The sequence below is a fragment of the Hirundo rustica genome, chromosome 5 (assembly GCF_015227805.2).
Source record: "Hirundo rustica isolate bHirRus1 chromosome 5, bHirRus1.pri.v3, whole genome shotgun sequence".
NCBI classification, from domain to species: Eukaryota; Metazoa; Chordata; class Aves; order Passeriformes; family Hirundinidae; genus Hirundo; species Hirundo rustica.
Window position 1 is genome coordinate 51,421,476 of NC_053454.1, and position 21,557 is coordinate 51,443,032.

The following is a 21,557-nucleotide window of genomic DNA, read 5'->3' on the forward strand; positions in this document are numbered from 1 at the left end:
AGCTTAGGCTTGACAAAATCCTGCCAACTTTACCATGTCACTTCATAATAAACTGGGTTTTTTAACTGAACAACTGAGCTTGTGATGACTGCTTGCAATTATGTTTTCATTACCCTTCGTTGATTATACACATAAGGGCTGTAAATCTCTATCATTTTAAATGAGGTCTTCAAGAGTAATTTTGGCTGCCAAAGAGAGGTAAGCATCATGTCTGAAGTATTGTGGGATCCTTTTTTCTTTTTTTTTTTTAATCTTTTGGACTCAGATCAGTCTCAAACAAATTCATTGCTCACCTATCTCAGATGACATTTTAATTGTAGCTTTTAGCTACACGTACGCTAATGGAGGAAAACTGAGTATAAAGTTCTTAGTGTGCATTCAGGTGGAGGGGCTTTACTGTGAATTTGGTTTGCACTGCTGAACTTTACAGTACTGTGATACCTATAAATAAACTTAAATGCAACTAGAAAAAAAAGTGCCTCTAAATTAGACTTTCTGGATGTCAGAGGATATTCTTAGCTTCATTTGCAGAATATCAGCATTTCAAACCAAATGTAATTCAATAATTTGTGGAGTTATGCAAAAAATTTCCTAAATCTCCACATCTGCCGCTGCTTTTTGTTTAGGATTTTTTTGCATTCTTTCAAAAATTCCCAGTGTGCGTGCATACGTATAAATATATGCCCAGAGCTAGAAACTGTCAAATGTCTACCTGGTGTTTTTATTTACCTATTTTGCTTTCAGGTATCAAAAAAATTTCTTTTTTTCAAGTCAATACTGTGACCCTCATAAAAGGAGTTCTCTAGGTGGTCTTTGTATGCAAAGCCTCACTGACAATATTTACATCTGTGAAAGCACTTTAAAAGCACAGAAGGATGAAAGAAAAAAAGGCATGCAAAGAAGGAAAGTGGAATTTTCACAATTCACATCTATATGAAAAAAAAAAAAAAAAAAAAAAAAAAAGATTGCCTACTTACTACCCTGAGGCTCTTTCCACACAGTACCACATTTGCTAAGGTCCTCTCTTTTCTTTTGTAGCACCAGCATTCAGAGCAATTCTTCAAATGTGTAATAATGCTGGAGATGTATGTGGAATAACAGCATTCAAAGGTTTCATGTGTTTGTTGGTGTTTTAGATATGTATACTTTAAAATCAAAAATAACATTGCTGTGGAAACCTTGAGACTGAAATCGGTTTCTTTCAACTTATTTTCTCAAAGCGACACTTTCTGTTGTTGCAGCTTTGCAATATTAATTGCTTAGCTTTTTTCTTCTGGTGAATGATATTTATAACAAACATAACTAGCTCAATGCAGCTGAAAGCCATTAAAGTAAAAAAATAGGAATCACCCATTCCATCTGCTTTTCATAACAAAGGAATACAAAGACCATATTGAACGTTCATTCCCATTTCTCTAAATCGATATTCCCAGAAGAAAAGCCCAACATCCAACCTCAAAATGTGCAACATGTCTTAGAGGCATAAAAAAAGCAATTCAAAATTAAATAGGAAAGCACATGCTGCAAATAATGTACAGAAAATTAAATATGCAAAAAAAAATATTAGAGCATTAAAAATTACAGGAAGCAAACATATTTACTCAACTTTAGTAACTACTTGAAATAACATACCAATTTGAAGATTAAGCCATTTGAGGATTTCAGTGTCTGAGTATCAAAACATATCTTAGACGGAAGTGTCAAAAGTGCATCTACATTAAAAGATTCGCAGAAGAGCAGCGCATCATAGTTACTGCTGTAAAAACTGAAAGGCAGAACTTTTTAATGACTAAAACTACAAAAACACGTTTCTAGCACACAATTATGCAAACTAAAAGAAGAACAACACCAGCTTTGCCAAAACAGTAACATATTAGGGGAGATTGCAACCAGTGGTGCTCAACCACCCACTGCCATCAGTAGGTGTCTTTTCTGCTGGCCTTGGCTGGGCAGAAATGAGGATGTACCACACATAACCCCTTGCTGCAAAGAGTTTTACAGCTTTGGAGGCAAATCTTGAAACCTGCACTCAACAATTGAAAATACACATTTTCTGATGGGAAATGTAAATATGAAGCATACCTATTGGAGCAGAAAGCGGTGAGTGCAATGTCTTATACATTTACCACAGAGAACGGCTTGGAATTACAGTTTTAGACTGTGCTGGAAACTTGGTGACCAGTATTAAAATACTGCAGAAGACATGCACAAAGTGAATTCATTCAGAAATCTGACAAAACTACTCATAACAATTCTACTCCTCGAGCCACTAACATCTCATGAGGGCAATATTCCTTCACTTAAGTTAAAAATCTGATTTTTCACTGAAGCTATGAGTCTGTAATATTTAACAAAATCAATAACCACGTGATGATAAAAAGTTATCTAGAATTCAGTGGAAAGTTCTAACTGCATTTTTCAGATATTCTATAAAGCCTGAAAATTCCTTAAATCTCTGTGATTTCTCAAGACTGAAGGACTAAAATAAATATTCTAGCTACTTATTCTTTAACAAAACACTCACACCTACTTTATATTAGAAATTTTATGGAAATTGCCAGAAAGGTCTGGCATCTAAAAGAACCATTTAATACAATTTTTTTTTTTTTAATTCACATCACTTTGACTTCCCAACCACACCATCCTACTTTGCACAGGGCTTGAAATTTTAAAAGCTTACAAGAAGTTATAGTCCTAAGTCACGTTACCTTTATTGAAAAATTGGTGCTTGAATTTTGAAGACTTTTTGAAAATCCAGAAATATAGACATATATTAACTCCAGCAGCATTATGCTTCAGATGCAGCTAAACAACTTCTTGCAGAAGCAAGACAACCTGAACCTAAAACATGATACATTGCCTGATGAAGGATTAGTTTTGTGTTCCTAACAATTTAGGAAAAGAAATGTAAAAAGTCTGGTTGTTACCTCGCTGTAATATAAAAATCTTACAAAAAGTTTAGAAAAAGCCTTAAATCTGGTCTATATAAAATAAGGGTCTCCCTTTTCCCCCTCCCCTCGGCAAAGTTGATACTTGTGTCAACAACAGAACACGAAGTACTGCTTAGAAAGAGGCAAATACAGATTTATTTAAACAACACCCTAAAGAAGCAAAGCAGGCTACAACTCACCTTGGATAGCACATTACAGCCATTCTAAAGGTGTTTGTTTAATCTTTCTAGTAAAAGAAGCAAAAAGACTAACTAGTCTTTGTGAGCTTAGTGCAATAAAACTTCTTGCTCTCAGGAAGTCCGGGGTTTCTGAGAGCAATTTTCCACCCCTAAATTGTGTTGTTATTATTAACACTATTTTACAAAAATTATAACATTGTATCATGGATTGGGTAAGGCCCAAAGACTGTGGGGCACTTCTCTAATTGTCAAATATTTTTTCTCCTGGTTGCACCAAAAAAAGGAAAAAAAAAAAAGAAAAAAAGAAAAAAAAGAAAAAAGAAAAAAAAAAAAATCAGAGACCTGGTGAGAGTCATGACATATGTGAACTTGCTCATTAACTGCTGAGAATTTCACCATTTCTAGCTCCCTTTTTAAGGACTTTTATTCAAGCTAACGTTATAGGGTGCCCTTTCCCCAGGGCATATTTATTCCCTGTGAGCAGTCACTTCTTCAGGCCACGAAGGGGTATCCCTGTCTCTTCAGAATGAGTATCAATTGAGTTTTAGGATTAATTTTATTTTTCTTTTAAATCCCCTTTTCTATTCAGACTCAGGATTAGTACTTCCTCTAGCAGCACATGAAACAAGCATGATTTTGTTCTTCATTTCTCAAGGCTGAACAACTGAAGTTTTTCCTGGAATTTAAACTAAATTAATGACTAATACTACCATAAACAAAACAACTCTTGCACCCCCAGTTCATCAGTATTACTCTTCAAGGACAGTCATAAAGCTGGAAAGAAAGAGACAGAACACTCAGTGGCTTTTAAACAAATGCTACCACATTTTAAACATGTGCGTGTTTGCCAAAGCTCTAAGCCTCTATTGCTCAAACCACTTGTGGTTTCTCAGCACTTCTTTTTTGAATGATTGTGTCTTTACAAAATAAACATGTTTGAGACTAAATTACTTGTGTGTCTGTTGGGAATAATTATAAAATTAGCTCGTTCTAATTTACACTTGTGGGTTTTAAAAACACAGCCAAACAGCATAGCGAGTCTCCTGGTGAAACCAAAGCCTGGCATGTCAAACATGGTTTAAATCACACACGTGGACTTTGATTTTCTCAGTACAGCAGTCTGATCTCTACAGCAGGCTTAGTCTTTTAGTTTTGACTTGTAATTCTCCAAGTAAGTATTCTTTTTGTAGGTCTCCAGAGACATTAATTCAGCGTGCCAAAAGGTTGTGCAATTCATAACACGAGTAATTCAACTCCAGGCACGTGTGATTTTCAAAATGCACTATCTCCATGTATGGTTTCAGTAGTTTGCAATATGTTGTTCATCCAAAATACATAAAAGAGCTTTGGTTGCTGACTATCACAGCATCCCAAATACGATGGACACATGTGCTACAGTTCCAACCACATTACCTAGGAACATATTTAAGGTCCAATTAACACTATTCAGGGGAGCAGCACGTGATATATTTTAGCTGTGTCCCTTAGTCCCACTGATTTCAGTGATCTAAATTATGTTTTTCCAGGAAGAGAAATTATCACATTATCACAATGCTCCTATTGTACTACCCTGGCACAGCAAGTTACACTTTTCTGTGTTAGGTAGTCACAGCAGCAGATAATAACTTCCAGGGAACTGCAACAACCAACTTATTTCCGAAGTGTTTTCTGCTGTTTTACTAGATAATACTGGTTGATATAGTCAGTATTTTCATACTAATATGCCAAGATTCACCTAAAATAGTCTCACTCAGCAACTGGCAACTCTGGAAAATTGAAATATTGTTCAGCTTCCTCCTCTTTTACCCTGGACTTGCCACATAACACCTTTTCAACAGTGGACTTACAGCTCCATGAATCCACAAGATGTACATTTGTGGTGAAAATTATTCATTTCATTTAATGCCATAGGTTTGTTTTCACTATCAGTGGCTAGAACTTCTATTTGGCATCCCACAGTTTGCCTTTTTATCCAAGGCCAGGGGAGACGCAAATTGTACTTTCTGTACCAAGATAAGGTGGGTTTAGTTTCTATGTTTACATCCTGCTTTTTATCCCTTGAAGCTGCAAAGGCTACATCACTCTGGCCTTGCCACCACTGTTTAACCTTATTTTCATCAATACGTGGAAAAGTCTTTTTTTAATCCCATCATAACTAATACTTTAACCAGCAGGTTTTCCATGAAGAGTCTGTGGGCCCACACTTGTTCCGCGTTTCTCAAGCACTGTAAATTCTCCTTCCTCTATGTTAGAGACTTGAATAGTTTTTTTCTACCTCTTCTCCCTCTGCAATATATATCTCAACAGAATCTCACTCCCAGTCTGACCCAAACTTCAGTCCAGCTAGGTATAGTAGTAAATCATACCATCAACTCCTTCACTCCCTCCTCCTCCCCTACAAAAACAAAAAAAGCTTCCTGCACATCTTCCTGCCTTCCACAACACTTGCTGCAGCTCCAGTTTGGGAATACCTGAGCTTGTCCTTACTATACACACGTGTATTAACACAGGTGTGCATGTACATGCATGTGCATATATACATATATGCCTATATACGAATACATGAATATTTAGTTCCAGAATACTCATATATGCATCTGTATCATTGAATATATCCATATATGTGTATATTCTCTGCATAGTATACACACATTTAGGTGGCTGTGGCAGGGTGCAAAGTACTACACCTCACACTGCCACGTTTTAACATCCTCCATGACACATTTTTCCTAGTGTGTTCTCGGGGGCCAATTCTTTCTCCAATCCAATAAAAACATCAATAGTAAACATTGTATTTAACAGCCTGAACTACACATGGGGTATTTTACCAGTGTGGATTTGAGTGCACTTGAGTTTACCTTCTGGCTATTCTGAAGAATGAGTAACTCGTTCCACTCCATTCAGCAACATCCACTCCTCCCCCAGCCTCCCTCTTTTGGACTGATTACCTTTTAGATACAAAAGAAAATGAGCCACTATGTGAGAAAGAGTTGTACTCCCCAGCACTGAGGTTTTAGAGTAGTCGCCTTCCCAAGCTGAAAATGGCATACCAGTAACCTAGAACAGATGTTATTGTTAGAATATGGAACAGGAAAGGTAACAAAATATCCCCTTGCATAATTTTCTACACAAATCAGCCTTGCCCGGTTGATATTTGCTCAAAATTATAACATGCACCTACGAACTGAATCACAAGAAGAGTTATTGAAAGATGGTTCCCAGACACATTTCACTGGCTCTGTGAATCCACTTGCAGCTTTATACACTACTGAAACATAAAAACCACTCAATTCTCCTCCTTCAATGGAAGAATAAAAATAAATCTTTCCAACTGTAGTTACTGGCTATTTCAGTGGCCTGGCTTCGTATGTGGATAATTTGATTACAATCAATTAGTGGAAATATCCAAAATAAACAAGTCAAGACAGCATCCAACTTCCTGGAAAGTTAAGCTCCCCTGGCAAACCAAACATTTCAACAGTATTAAAGCTCTGTTCTTATTTTAGGAAAATAGCAATGCTATTTTCCTCACTTCTTTTACAATATAACGCTTATTCCTGCACATTGTTTCCAAAAACATCACAAAGCAGGTCAAGCTCCTTGGAGGCAAATATTATTTCTGAGGACAGCATTTGCTTTCTCACACAGCTCTCTGTTCAGGGAGAAGACTGATCAGAACATACATGTGCTTGATCATAAAGCAGACAAGCATGAAGAGTGCTGCTGTCCCAAGGGGTTCTTGATGTAAGGGTCAAGGAGAAAAGAACTAAAAAACAAACAGGGAGGGACTTTTGGCTTGAACTATGTTCTGGTGAAAAAAAATTACACCGCTCCTCATAACTGGGAGAGAAGATGTAGGAAAAGCTGAAGGGCAGTTTCTGGCCTTCCATTCCCAAGGACCTGAGTTTTCCCAGCCTGAGCTGGCACCTTGCTGGCACGTTTTTAAGCAGGTTTTCAAAGCATTCATCCTACTTTCACACCCAATTTATAGACCTGAACTTTCTGTGTATAATACAGAAGCGTATCATGCTGAAAATAAAGCTAAATTAATACTCAAGGGCATTGCTTTTGGAGCAGACTGCAGGCAGGAGCAGGGAACAGCTAACATTATTTTTCTTTGTGAAGCCTGCAGCCACTGCAGAAGTATTTAGGCTGAAGTAGCAGTTATGATATGGAGAAGCATCACAGCTTAAAAAGCAAAACTAACTTACCATGGCACTATTAGCTCATCCCGCCTGTATAGCTCAAGTTCCTCCCACGGCTACACACAATCACCAATTCATGCAGCCAGAAACGGAATCTGCCACTGATTATGTTTGGGAATTTCTGTCATTAAATGCAAGCCTTAAATCCTGCTGGATACTGGTAACTTCAAGTGTGAACTCCAAGGTCTTCCACTCCCACAAAGCAACAAAAGCAAGCAAAGTGCTGCTGCTTTGTTTGTGCAGCCATGGGAAGAACACACCACAGGTACTCCAAAAGTACTGTTTTTTTTCTAAATAGAGAAAGAAAAGCAGCAAGTCAAATCCAGCCTATATCTATCTATCTATATCTAAGCAAGGCTGAATGCATGTACAAGAAGCATGGAGCAACCTCTAAGAAGCAATAACATCTGCTCAAGGTTCAGAAAACACAGGAGTGCACTGTTTCACCAAAGAACTGTGCTTTATACAGGCAACTGATTCTCAACAGGATGGGAAGAAAAGTATTTGACTGTAACCAGCAAGTTAACACTGTAGGTAGGTACCATTAAGTATTTATGTTCTTTTTTAGATTTATGTATTACTTTACATGAGATCCCCAGCGTGGGGGGTGGGGGGGGGGGGGGAAGAAAGGACAAAAGAAATCATACTCAATTAGATCCTAGCACAGTAAATTCTCATTTCTTTCAACATGGGTTTTGCCAGAATGAGATTAAGCTCAGGCCATATTAATTTATCAGTAAATTATTATTAATACATTTTCATGTATGCTAGAATAGCAATTTTTCACCCTGTATCTTTAGCAATTTAACACATTCCTTTACTAGGAGTCTACAAGTCCTTCAATAAATGTATCACTTCAGCAGGAAATTGTTTTTCTCCTTTCATGACTGATTGAGAATTCTTCGACAACAGTTTAACCTTTGAGATTATAAATGCTGAGTAAATTCAAAAATCACAAAATGTAAGCATTTGAACTGATGGGCAATGGCTTCACAAGTCACAAGGGGGAAGAAGGAGCACCAGGATCAGAAGGATTCTACAGAACCCAAAGGCATTTGTTTTATTTATCAATGGATAAGAGATCAAAGCTAAAGCCTGAATTCCAAAATTAAAGATTTTGAAAGAGTATTTCCATACCAAAAATATTTTGACTGTGTGTTTCTAAGCAAGAAGGTAACGTAGCTCCTAATGTCTGTATATCCATACAATCATAAGGATATGAAGGTGATTATAGCTTCCTCATCTCCTGAAGTAGTAGACTATACGTAGTACAGTAAGCACTTGTAAATTCATAAAAACTGCATCCATACATAGTGGCATGATAGCACTGCTTTAAGCTACTGATCAATAAAGTTGGATAATGCTTACAGAGAAAACCTCAAAATCAGCTACATCAGCACAAACACACCAAACTGATTTTTGGTCAATCTTCTGATTTCTCTTCACCTTTGTTAGAGCTGTCTTTTCCTCTTTTTTTTTTTTTCAAACTAATCAACTTTCAAGAAGTAGACTTGTGCTGTGCTGTTCCTGATAGCCTAAGCATCAACATACAACTGGAGCCTTTATTCTAGCATCCTGTTAAAGGCGTTGCTGAGCAAGTCAAAAGTGGATCTCCAGAGGCAGTCACCAAACAGGCAGCGATTGGCTTGGTTACAACACATCACCACCTTCAATGAGAGACTGCAGCCTCTGTCACAGGACAAATTAGAAATGACTACCTATGAATTCCAGCTCCTTTGACCAGAAATTGAACCACACTTATGCTCTCTACCTGCGCTGCATGAAGGTCATGGATTGTCAATCTGCTGCACAGGTGCTCACTGCTGAACCAGACCAACCCCACAACTAGCAGTTGTCACATCAAACCCACTCCCACTTACCAAAATTTGCCAAATGGAAATAAGGAAAGACAGTCCTATGTAGATTTCTGCATCAAAAACTGTAATTAAGAGTTCAACACTAAGCTGCACGCTCTACTTCTAAATGTTTCTTGCAGGCTTTAATTCAATACACAAATCTATAAAATGTCAGACCTTTCAGCACAACATGAAGGAAAAGTCATTGAGGATGACATGTCCCTAATAAGACTTCCAGAGTTTTATCCCCTTCTCCATCTGATACTTCTGACAAGCATGACAATTATTTGCTGCTTAATTTTGAAGGTGTGATCTCAATTAAAATAGATCTCGAGGTCCTTCTCACATCAACCCCTGCACTCTCACAAAACAATACAGAGCAGTGAAGGTAGCAGCGGGCAAGGCTAGACATTTCTTTGACAACTGCCATGGAGAAAACTCTACCAGTTTTAAAAGCCCTTGCTGAGTCTGTGGAAGCACAACGGAGTGCACTTATGCAGGCCAGTTTGGTGGCACATGGAAAATACCACAAGTACCAGCAGCAGAACAAATTGCTATCCACTTTGTCATGCTGATCTACAGGTACCGGCTTATCTTCAGAGCCTTTACTGATACCTGCGCTAGAGTTACACATTCCAATCCCAATACAAGTTACATTATCACTCACTGCACTTACTACAAAGCACAAAAGTTGAGAAAAATAGCCGAAAATAAACAAACCCTCCATCGACAAACTTTCTATGAGCTCATAATAATGAACAGTGTCTTATCCTTATCAACAGATGCTGTCTTACCTTTATCAAGAAAAGCTGAAATGTCCCTTTCTCCTATTCAGCTCTCAGGAACAAAAGAAATGAACTCCACCCTGTGGGCAAAGAACATTTTTTTACTGATTAGTGATATTCTGAAAAAAGGTTTAAATCATTACAAACTAACACAGACCTTCCAATTCTTGTATGATACTCAGGCAAAAATATGATGCTATCTGGAAAAATGCCCACTGATGGCACATAAGTAGTTATATATTTTCTACCTTGTTTTAAGAAGTAGCATGCAAACGCTCTTATGAACTGCAGCCCACTGACGGCAAAATACTCAACAATACAGGTTTACAAGGAAAATTACACTTTTATATATTAGGTCCACTTCCAAGATTAAATGGCAAGATTGCAACCCACTACACAATCTCTGACTACAGCTTTCCTCTTCATCTTAAAGGAAGCCCCAGAAGAAGGAGATTACACGATTACGCCCCAGAAGAAGGAGATTACACACGACTAAAAATAATTCTGGATCCCCTAATAATTTATGTATCTTCTAAAAAAGGATCATGACTTCTCCTTGTTGCAACAAATGCACAAACTCAAACCTTTCTGTGGAAGCAGTATGGGATTTCTACAGCAACAGAAGTTAGAAGTCTTAGGGTAAGGGCAAGAGTCTCATAAACAGGAGAGAAACTGAGATTCATTTATTTTCCAGTATAACCATAAAAGCGTTACTGAAGTCTTCAGCGAGTGCAGCTTCAGTCAGCTGCAGAGGACTGAAGACAAAGCCGGAAAATTAATCACAGAAGCTAGAAACAAAAGAGAAAAATAAGATGGAACAGCTGCAGAAGGATGATGATGAAGGTTGCTAGAGAACGAGCATATTGAAGCTTGCGTTGCAAGGAAGAGAAATGTCACGTGTTGAACAAAAGGCACAAGAGCAGAGAGAGAAGGAGAAAAGGAGGACCAGAGCCTCATTGTATTTGCTCTTTAATTAACTACTCCATCATTACAATAGAATGTGGAGCAGAAATTATTCGTTTAGACAGCTTCCCAAAATCTTTACAGTCATAGAATCATTTAGGTTGGTAAAAGACCTTTAAGATCATCGAGTCCAACCATAAATGTCACTGCTTATCTTATCTGAAGTAGTTTTACATATATCAACACCAATTCAAGAGTTACATAATGGTTCAAGCTCATTCCTCTCCCAAACAGTAGCCAAATAATTATCATTTCCTTCTCACTGCAAGAATACCTAGAAATTTGACAAGAGCATAAATACAACTGACTTGCTGATAATGGGCTGGTTCGAGTAGATGTCCTTGTTCCTACAGCAGGTTTATCATTCTACAGTCTTAATAACCTGACGTTTGAAAGGAAAAATTTTTGTTGTTTGTTATTAAAGAAAATACCCAGGTAATTAAGAGGCACTAATCAGATGTTATATTTTAAATCTGTAACTAGATCGTAATGATATCGTTATTTCACAGTATACTTTACCATTTCCCTTTTGCTGGAATAAAAGAAAATCTCCATGAATTTTGGTTTTATTCTGTGAACAGAATAAAGTACTCGCTACTGAAGTGAGTCATGCTGATTTGGTTTTGTTTCTAACTAACAGAGCTGCTAATAGTGAGTCTGTGACCCCAAAAATACCTCTAACCTTGATATTTTGGAAATTCACATGCATCTGTAATATACAACATATATTCAAACTCAGAAGAAAATTACTGCCTTTACTCAGTAAGATTCACTGGAGGGATTTTGAAAGCTTCCTCTGCATTGCTGAATGTTTTCAAAGGATACAAATATTAGGGATTCGGCTTTGTCACATGCATTAATTTGTGCACATAAGGTCACATGTGTTCTGAAATACTCTGGTAAATTGTGTTTACACATCCTAGAGGTTTGTCTGGTGTTTACACAGAGTTACAGGTACAAAAGGTTTGGTTTCACAATGTATTTTCAATCCACTCTGTATCAATATTTCATCCCCAAATTATTTTAACAGAGCAACTTTCACCAGCGTCAAAAATTTTCCTAAGTTAGTTTGCTAACTCCCCTGGCCTCTTCTGAGCGTTCACAGAGCTCTGGAGCTGCCACAGCATTCTCCTTGCATCCAGCCTGGGCCAGGGACCGACAATGAAAAGCCTTTTCCTCATGTCCAGTCTGAAGTCATTCATATCTGCTTGACTGCATCCTCCTACACAGTAAAAGAGGGATAAGGATCTTATTGGGAGCTTTACAATTTATGCAAGTAGTTACATTTCCACCGTCTATTTTCTGAAGGAGTTTAAAAAGGGGGTTGGCAGTAGAGAATGACAGCTTCTTCCCTTCAGCTTCCACAAAGGGACAATTAATATCCTCCTCAATTTTGCCATGCTCAGCAACAGGCAGAAACATCACAGCAATATTTTCACATGATTTTCCTGATTTCTAAAATCTCTGGAAATCATTTTCCTAGACCTTTTTGCTCTTTTTCTCAACTCCATCCTGCAGACACCCAGGATTGGTTTCAAGTAGGTAAACTCCACAGGTGAAATGTCCCCAACAGTCACAGCACAGCCTCTCCTGCTTGAAACAATTTCCATTTATAGCCTTCAAGCACATGATTCTGTCTTATTTTTAAGGGAGTCCTTAAAAGAAAATTTTTCCCATGCTAAGCTAATGTTAGATACACAAATGGTGATGTATTTCCCTATAGACTGACAGGACTGGTCTCTTTCTGCTTATACATAATACTGCATTTAAGCTCCCAGCTTCCAAAAAGCATGTTGTCCTATTTGAGAACGCTTCTTCCTTTTCTGCTTAAGTGACTTAATTTTTTCCAACTGTGATCTAGAGGGGTTGCCTAGCAAACAAATGGTTTAGCTGGCATTTGACCAGATGTCACCTCCATGGGCTGGGTTAAAAATATAAAGACCTTCCTTCATTTCACTCTCAGAAAGCCAGAAAAGACCAAAATGAGTTTAAATAAATAAATAAATAAATAAATAAATAAATAAATAAATAAATAAATATTAAGCTGTAACAGTTTATTTTGTCCTTTACCAGACCAATACAGCTGCAATTTGACATCTATGTGCCTGACTTCAGAACCGTATAACCAGTATATATAACTGGTGTATAACCAGTACCAGGGCCAAGGATGTCAATGCCCATAGAAGTGTGAAGAGGATTCAGTTAGCCTTTACTCTAAACTGCACAGAAAACACTTGTGTAATTTTGAGCTGCTTTATCTTTCCTCTTGACCCTGCAAGAAGAGACACCGAAAGATGAACTTCGCTCTGACCGATACAATCCAGGTTTTCACAAATAAACTGATATTATTACAATGAAAAGATGGGAAACACTAAAGGAACCATGTCCTGTTTCGTAAGATAAGAAAATTCTCCTTTTTGCTACGAGTAATATTTGTTTTGACTTCTTAAATAGTATTTTCATTGTTCTTTCACAGCTCTTTCAGAAGGAACAACTGCTCTGACAAGCCAAGGACCAAAGGCTCCACACAGCCACCGACAGGAAAGTGCCCTTTCCCCCTCCTGCCATTTGTCAGCCTTATAGACAAAAGCTGAGAGAGAAGCACAGATTGGAATGATTACATAGAAAGTTTGGGGCTAATTAAATATATTACTCAGAATCAGCAATATTTAAAATCCATTGAGAAAATTAATAGGTGCCATCAAAAAGTTTCTAAGGGAGATAAATTACAGAAAAGTGTTACAGCATGAGAAATACAAGATTTCACTTGAAGCAGCCTCCACAAGACACACAAAAAAAATAAAGGCACAGAAAATTTAATTAGTATCTTTTTGTAACATGTGTGAATATAACAAATAGAAATATATGGTTTGATTGTTGAAACCCAGATAATTCTTCTGGACATCAGTTTTCAACAGTGGCTTCAGTTCTCAAATTACCCAACATTATGACAGAAAGAAATCAATTCAATGCATTTGCAGTTGTCTCTATGTACCAGTTTTATAAGGGAAAATTAGAACTGCAGTACAGACAAGATGGTGAGTAGGCACATCAATCTAATTACAAGTAGACAAAAAAAAAAAAAATTAATCTGAATATAAATCAATTCCTCCACTCCTACGAGACTACATGATTTCGTATGACAGGATCACGTAAGATACCACTTTTACTAAGACTGGAGCAATTTGAGGTTTACAGATTTCTAATGGCATATTGGTGAGACAATCAGAGGCTCTTAATAAAATAAAAATAAATTTTAAACACCCCACACACACACACACAAAAAAAACCCCCACTCCAAACAAGCAGAAAACCCAAACAAAAACCAGCAAAAATACCCCAGAATTGAATAGACATGAATCTTCATCTGTGAAGAGCTAAATCTTATAAGGACATGATTCAGACATGGATAAACTCTTCTCCATAGGTTTTCTAGCTTTTCTATGGCTGCCAGTGTTTATCAGGAAAAAACACAAGGCCCTTTCTTACAACATTGTTAGAGAACAGAGTTTCGCTATCCACTGAATGCTCACCTATTTCAATGCATTCCTTATTACTTCCTATTTTCTGTGCTTATTGTGCTGAAAATTAGTGCCATCTGAGAGAATCTCCAAGATGCAGGCACTAAAAATACCACAGGTGATCTATGCAATGAAGCCCTTGTCCTGCTCATGCTTTTCCACATTCTCTCCCTCACTATGGCTCCGTGCCATTCAGGCATTCACACACTGAGCCTTCTTTGCTCATTCTTAGAATGACAAGCACCTATCTAAACAGAGAGTATGAAACAAGATCCACGTGTTTTCAACTGAAATCCAACAAAAAAAAGACACTTCAGGGTGACTTTTGAAATAATACGTTCAAATATTTTCTTAGTACAAAAAGTGTAAGCTCTGCTCCTCCAGTCGGAAAAGTCCCTGCAAAGGCACTGCAAAGATAAGGAACATGAGGAATTTGGCTTCTGTGTTTGCTGTCACCGTTTCCATGGCACACAAGTACCACAAATCAGATGCTCAAGGAGTAAAGTTTAATTCATAATTCATGCAACTAGGTCAGAGTTATCCCAGGATTAATGAGCTACAGCACAATCATAAACAACCAAGACAAGGATCGACATTGCTTGATATTGTAACATAGTCAGTGTTTGGGGGTTTTGAGGTTTTGGGGAGAATTGTTGGTTTGTTCAGGGTTTTTGCTTCTCTTTGTTTTTCAAATGCAAAAATTTTTGACATTTAAAAGTCTGAGAAGCAGCTTCAATATATAATTAATAATCCACTCGACTTCAGAGGATCTTAATGCCTCTGTATCAGCAGAAATGCAAGTAACACTGTACTCATTACCAGTTACTCCAATGGAAAGGAAGCGTGGCAATTAAACACATGTAATTGCTTAAATCAAAGTCAACTTTTAAAGATTTTGAACAGTCTGAGTACAAACAAAATGTGACAGCATAAATATCCCTTAAGTTTACATGGCTCTATTGAGCCATTACTTGTCAATATTAGAATACTGTATTCTAGCCAGTCATGAACTTAATACTTGAGACACTCTAGTGCTGTTTTTAACTCCAAAGTAGAGGAGAAAATGCACTACAAAAATCATGTGTGTTGACATTATGAGTCATCTACGTATGTGCTTTAAAGTAACTACCGGTATTATTTTGAGGCACACGAGTTTAAAGGGGGAGTCAGAAAACACATTTCAGAGGCCTGAGATTAAGATTACATTGGCGGCTTCCACCTACACTTACCACCTGGAAATTCAGTTCCAGCCTCAGGCCTAGACTGGGTCCAAAGATCTATTTTGTTCTCTACACACAAACTGGTACTACTGGTAAAATGCTGGGCCTGTGTAGCTACATTTTCCACATGGAGCTGATGGGGGCTATCATTAGTGATGAAAGGCTGTAAAGGAGAGCAGGACATGCTCCCTAAAATCTGTACTGATAGCTACCTGAAGCATGCTGCAGAAGACAGAACACAAAACTACAGGATGCTGATGAGAAATGCACAAATGTATATTTGACATACTTGATGTCAACTCAATAGTGTCCCCAGAGGGGACTAACAAAGCCCAAGTACACAAAATCACGTGTGAGGAAGGACACACAGAGGAACAGCAGGTGCCCATTAGTCAACTGCACTCTTCCGCAGTGGGAGCTTATGCAAGAGTGATTGCTCAATTCAAGTACCTGGCGAAGGACAAGCAGCTTGCAGGTGGTCTCCTTCCAAAGACACCGAGGGCCACACATTCCCCACCTCCCACAGCTGTGCAAGCAGGATCCCCAAGACAGTGGTCGAAACTGGCAAGCCAACCCCCTTCTCCCTACTGAACGCACGCACTGCCTCATAACGTGTCAGCCACGAGAAACAGAGGGCTGGTGTCCCAATGAACCCACCTTCTCAGCTTAATCTTTAAATCAGTGCTGATACAGTAGGCCACAACCATGGAATGCCTATTAAAACAGAAGATTATTTATCCAATTCAGCATTCAATTCTAGGTGTGTTCTTGGTAAATTTGAAACCTTCCATTGAAGCAAGAGGATTATGAAAAGAGTGCAACGTGTTAAAATTATCCTTGCATATGATCATGCCAATGCAAAAAAAAATAACTACAGTGGGACAAGGATATCAAAAAGAGTTACAAAACTTCAGTGTTTCTTTACCCTTTTTAAACAAAGCTAACAATGTAAACAGATAGCGATAAACACCCAGGGAAGTGAGAATTACAGTCCATTACAGGCTGAGGCAGTGAAAAACAAGAAAAGCAAAATATCAGCATAAAAATCAGAGTAAATTCTAAATCCTTATTTACAACATGATGTGCTATGACTTTTAAACAAGGAACATCAACCTTTCTCTCCTGTTTTCAGACTCCATACAAATCTCTGCATTTTCCATTAAAAAGATCGCCACATACAGTAAATAAGACACAGTGAATTGGGGGGGTGGAGGGAGGGGGACACAGCAGAGATCCCCCCTTTCTGAAAGGGCATAACCACATTGCTGCGTAAGTTACAAGAGGAATGACAGCCAGATCTTCTCCATTTATGAACAAAATTCATTGCTCTGAAGGAAGGAGAGAAAAAGAGGGGGCGCTTTCCATTGCAACTTGGGCACATAATGGAATTTCAGACTAGATGGCCAAAACCAAACAAACACACACGTGAAAACAAACACTGCTTGCTTAATGAAATCTCACAACAGCAGTAAAAGACTGGAGTAAAAAGTCATTTGTGAACCAAATGGTTCAAACATAAAAATGCACCTCACTACAGCACAAAGCAAGTTACTAACTCACTGCAGTAGAAAAGCAATTTGAATCTTGCAGCATGTTTCCTTTTGCTTTTTGTTTACTTTTGAGTTGAATGATTTCAAACTACATAGGCAGGATACTGAATAACAATCACGGGACTTCTGTGTCTATATACTATGTGTAAAGATGCATTTGAAAATTACATGAAGATTGGGAACGATTAGAAGCCTTATGCCACAGAAATGCTGCATAGGCATGAAGAATGTATAACATTACTCTTGAATTATTAAGGGTCAGAAGGTCAGCCCACGTATGCAGACCTTTTTTCTAAACAAGGTTACCACAGTGACCTCCCCAGAACTGCCTGCATCCTGGTGTATTTTTGCCCATCTCTGCTCCAGGTTTTCACGTAGTTGGAATTCCACAGATGGTCCCCATTGCCCCCGAAGAAATGCTCTTTCCAGATGAATTCCCCAGAACAGAACTTCATTTCTTTGACAGCAGAGGGATATTTTCCAGAAATTCATGGTTCCCAAAAGCACAACAAGTGGCTAATATTTAGTCATTCCATCATTTTAGAAAATATGGTGGAAGTATAAAAACATTTTAGAAAGCACTGACATTCCAATAAATGCTGGAAGCTCTCTGACCAGCATTTGATAATTGTACGTTTAAGGATTTATGAGTCCCTTCTCCTCATTTCAATATAAATACTGTATTTGCAGCAAAGCCTATGCTAATGTCATGCTTCTGAAGTTTTAGTCAACTATTTTAAACATGGCATTCTAATGGCCTTTGTTAAACACACAGAACAGTCAATAGCTCAATACTCCAGTCTCTCCCTTCTCTATTTCATTTGTTGACGTTAATGATTTGCCAAGTTGCTTTTCCATCAACCACAGCCTCTGTGTTTCTCAAAGCTCCTCAAAGATTACTTCAGTAAAAAAAGACATTATGACACAAAGATAAAAGCGAAGATATCCTAGTATATAATTTTCCAGCTGAAGGGCCACGCCTCAACACACACAGCTGTGCCCATAAACTCTCTTCATGCCATCACAGTGTTTCTCGATGCATGCACATGCACCCTTCAGAAAAATAACCCACACTTATCACAGAACATTTGCATTCAGACTCCATGTCTAGCAGCCCTCCTCCAGGATTTCTGCTTGCATTCTGTGGTGAAATACTGTAATTCCTGTATTATACATCCATTCTACACAAGGGGAAAAACACAGATTTCTTCCTTAAAAATTTTGGTATAATTAATAATGGAATCTTATTATAAAGAAACAACTTGTCTGTATGCAGAGAGGATTCTCATTTTTCATACACACTAAATGGACTTACTGGGTATGTTTTTCAGGAAAGAGATGAGAAATCCTGTTACCCAGGATGATACAGAAATGTATATAAGGAAAACCTTGAATTTTCTACATTAGCATAACACATTAAAGGGAAGTCATCAAAGAGAGATAAGCATAAATAGAATATGAATAAAGGAAAACTTGATCTAATAGTTGATTTTTAATCTCCTTTGCATTTATACTTCACTGACCTTAAAAAAAAAACAAAAAAACCTCATTTTCACTACCTGCTGTAACCACTGCAACAAACATTAACTCTAAACCAAGTTAAAACAGGATTTAAAAGCAGTGAAATAGCTCACTAAAGATACCTTAGGTGAGTGGTAAAATGGGTTCACTCAAGTGAGCTTTGATTCAAAACAAAGTTGCTGACTAAAAACTTTGCATGAGAAAGGTTTCCTCCAGTTGTGGCTCAGATTTTTAAAGGTTTCAAGTTCATTGCCCCTAACCTTCCCAGGAGCTTCACAGATGAGTATCATTATCTGCCTTAAAATGGGGAGATGATTGTTCTCTTTCTTCTGCTGAACTGAAAAACCAGTAATGAATCTATCAGGGTGGCACCTGCTGGGATTTTTACATGATCCATGGTGAGCTCCTGCTCCTTGGTAGCAACTTTGCAAATTTCTCCTCACCTGGGTGAAAACTCCAAATGCTTCAACTGGTAGAGGCTGCAGGATGGGGGCAGGGGCTGCAAAGCATTAACTGAAAGGAGCCCACCAAGAAGTCCTTCAACACCAGTGATGGCTGGTATAAACCTGCCTGGTAACTCCCACAGCATTATCTAGTAAGATAAGCTGACTTCAGGCCTTTCTCTAATTCTAAATTTAAGTTTTCTGTTAAAGACTTAGCTGCTTAAAAATAAGAAGGTAACTGTTCAACAATTTCCTCAAAGACTGAAATTCAAGTTGCCTCAAAACCAGGGCATCACTCTTTTTAAAGAAACACACCAGCTCAAATTTTAAAAGGCAAACCACTTTTAATTGAATGTTTTACTTGAAAATATATTAGAATTACCACCAAACTTGAATCTTTAAATAAGATTAAATGCTCTGCTTTTGCTATATCACTCCTCATGTTTGCAGACTTTTTATTCACACCTTTTCCTGCAATTTTGGCAATGCAGACAGACAAATGAATTTTCTTATTTTTCCCTGCTTCCATTGTGGCTGACTCAGGCTTGGTTTCAAACGTCTGCAAAATATATTTGATGTCTGGACTAGTAATCCACAGAGGTTTCTTTCTCAACTTGTTTCCTTGGAAGGTGATGGAATCAATTCTATTACTGTTATTTTCAGAAAAAAAATTGATAGAAGTTCAAACACTACTGTTTTGTTTTAAATAGAGCCAGCCTTTGAAATTCAACTACCTGCCAGTGGTCTAAAATGCCTTTTTAAGCAGTTCACATAACATAGCAAGTAATAAACATAAGGCAAAACTTAAGCAAGTATAAAAAGATAGGAAAACACCCACATGCCATTACAGCCTGTTTCGACCTACACATACAATATAAATCAAGCATAAGGTAACAGTAGCTTAACTAATTCTATTAATCTCTATGAGTAAGCGTTTCATTTGGCCATTTTCACATCCTGTAATTATTCCAGAGGAAACGCAGGTTAAAGGTTCAACTAGCACTTAAAATGTCTCCTAAAACATAATTATATATACAAGACTTAGCCTGTGGGTAAAACTGGAAAGCCTACAACACAAAGCATTTATTTTCTCCCAAAGAAGCTGCTGAGTCCAATTATAACAATAACTTTTTTTTTAATCACTATTAACACTCGGTTCTGTCCAAAGCATATCTCACAAAAGGAAAAATTATCTGCAAGATGCACAATTTGAGCCATAAAGCCTTATTATTCAGCCATAATAAAGGGCTAAAACTGATTTATGAGCCCCCTCTTCCAGTTCACTCAAAGGAAGAATCACAACAGCACAGTCACAGCTGTCAATTGCTCCGTGTTCTGTAGGGGATCACCGCAATGGCACAGGCTTCAAGGGCAGCCCCTGTTTGTTTAACAGTTAAATATGGTTTTCAGAAAACACAAAACCCCTATTTGCTTTTTTGCTTTTGGAACAGAAGCTGATATCCAAAGATGGAAATGGAGCCCACAGACTGCGCATGCCATCATGTACCTGTTTATCTAAACTGCCATTACGGAAGAAAAACAAAATAAATCAAACAAACAAACAAACAAAAAAAAACCTGCAGCAGCAACAACAACAACAAAACACAACGAAACAAAAAAAACAGAACAAACCAAACTCCATAAATTTAAATTACCAGGCATGCAGAGGGAAAAGGCTGAGAAGAGTCTTTATCAAGCCTGATATAAAGGAGGAGGAGCCAGTTGATGGGAAGAAATCTGAGGATGAAGTCATTGAAAAAGAGAACCTTGCAATCTTAGAAAAAATCAGAAAAAATCAGGTAAGAATTCAAGTCAGATAGATAAAATGCTTCAAGAGGATTTTGTAACTTTTATCTACAGAGACCATTAATCTCCTCCTTCCTATTAAATATGCGTAATTAGTGCTATATGCAGTATATATTAATTGTAAACAAACACAGTCAATTGTATTAATTTGCTACTGGCAATTTATAAAGCACATAAATAAAAGGCTATTTGCCATAATAAAGAAGGCCTTAATTCTGCTCAGATATAGTCTCTTGACTTTTGGATGTGAAAGCATCAACACGAGGTGCTCATAATGAAGTCTGTAAGCACCAATTCAAAGTCTGCGTTCTGGAAAACATCATCTTCTCTATTTATTTCAAGAGGTGCAATTAATGGAACATGGCAAACAAGTTCCAAGGCTTTAGTTTAAAATTAAAAAAATAAAAAAATAAAATAAAATAAAATAAAATAAAAATTCTACCTGAAAAGCTCAAGAAAGGAATATTAGTGTCAAAAATGCTCTAAGTTCTCAAATTAGTAAATACTAGAATTAAGGCTGTTCATGCAGCATGAATTTAAACCTCATATATATTAAT

At 37.5% G+C, this 21,557-nt stretch overlaps 1 protein-coding gene across 10 annotated transcripts in view; it reads right to left on the reverse strand.

Moving 5' to 3' along the window:
• The window catches only part of BMPR1B (bone morphogenetic protein receptor type 1B), a 238,690-nt gene that overhangs the window by 171,893 nt on the left and 45,240 nt on the right, over positions 1–21,557 (reverse strand). For 7 of the 10 annotated variants that reach the window (XM_040065499.2, XM_058420737.1, XM_040065503.2 and 4 more), the window contains one exon: positions 9,986–10,056. The exons of 2 other annotated variants lie outside the window; for them this stretch is intronic. The gene's annotated coding sequence lies outside the window, so the exon portion shown is untranslated. Of the gene's footprint in view, positions 1–7,341; positions 7,428–9,985; positions 10,057–21,557 lie in introns of those variants that run through there. One more of the 10 variants, XM_058420738.1, reaches the window with a different exon arrangement.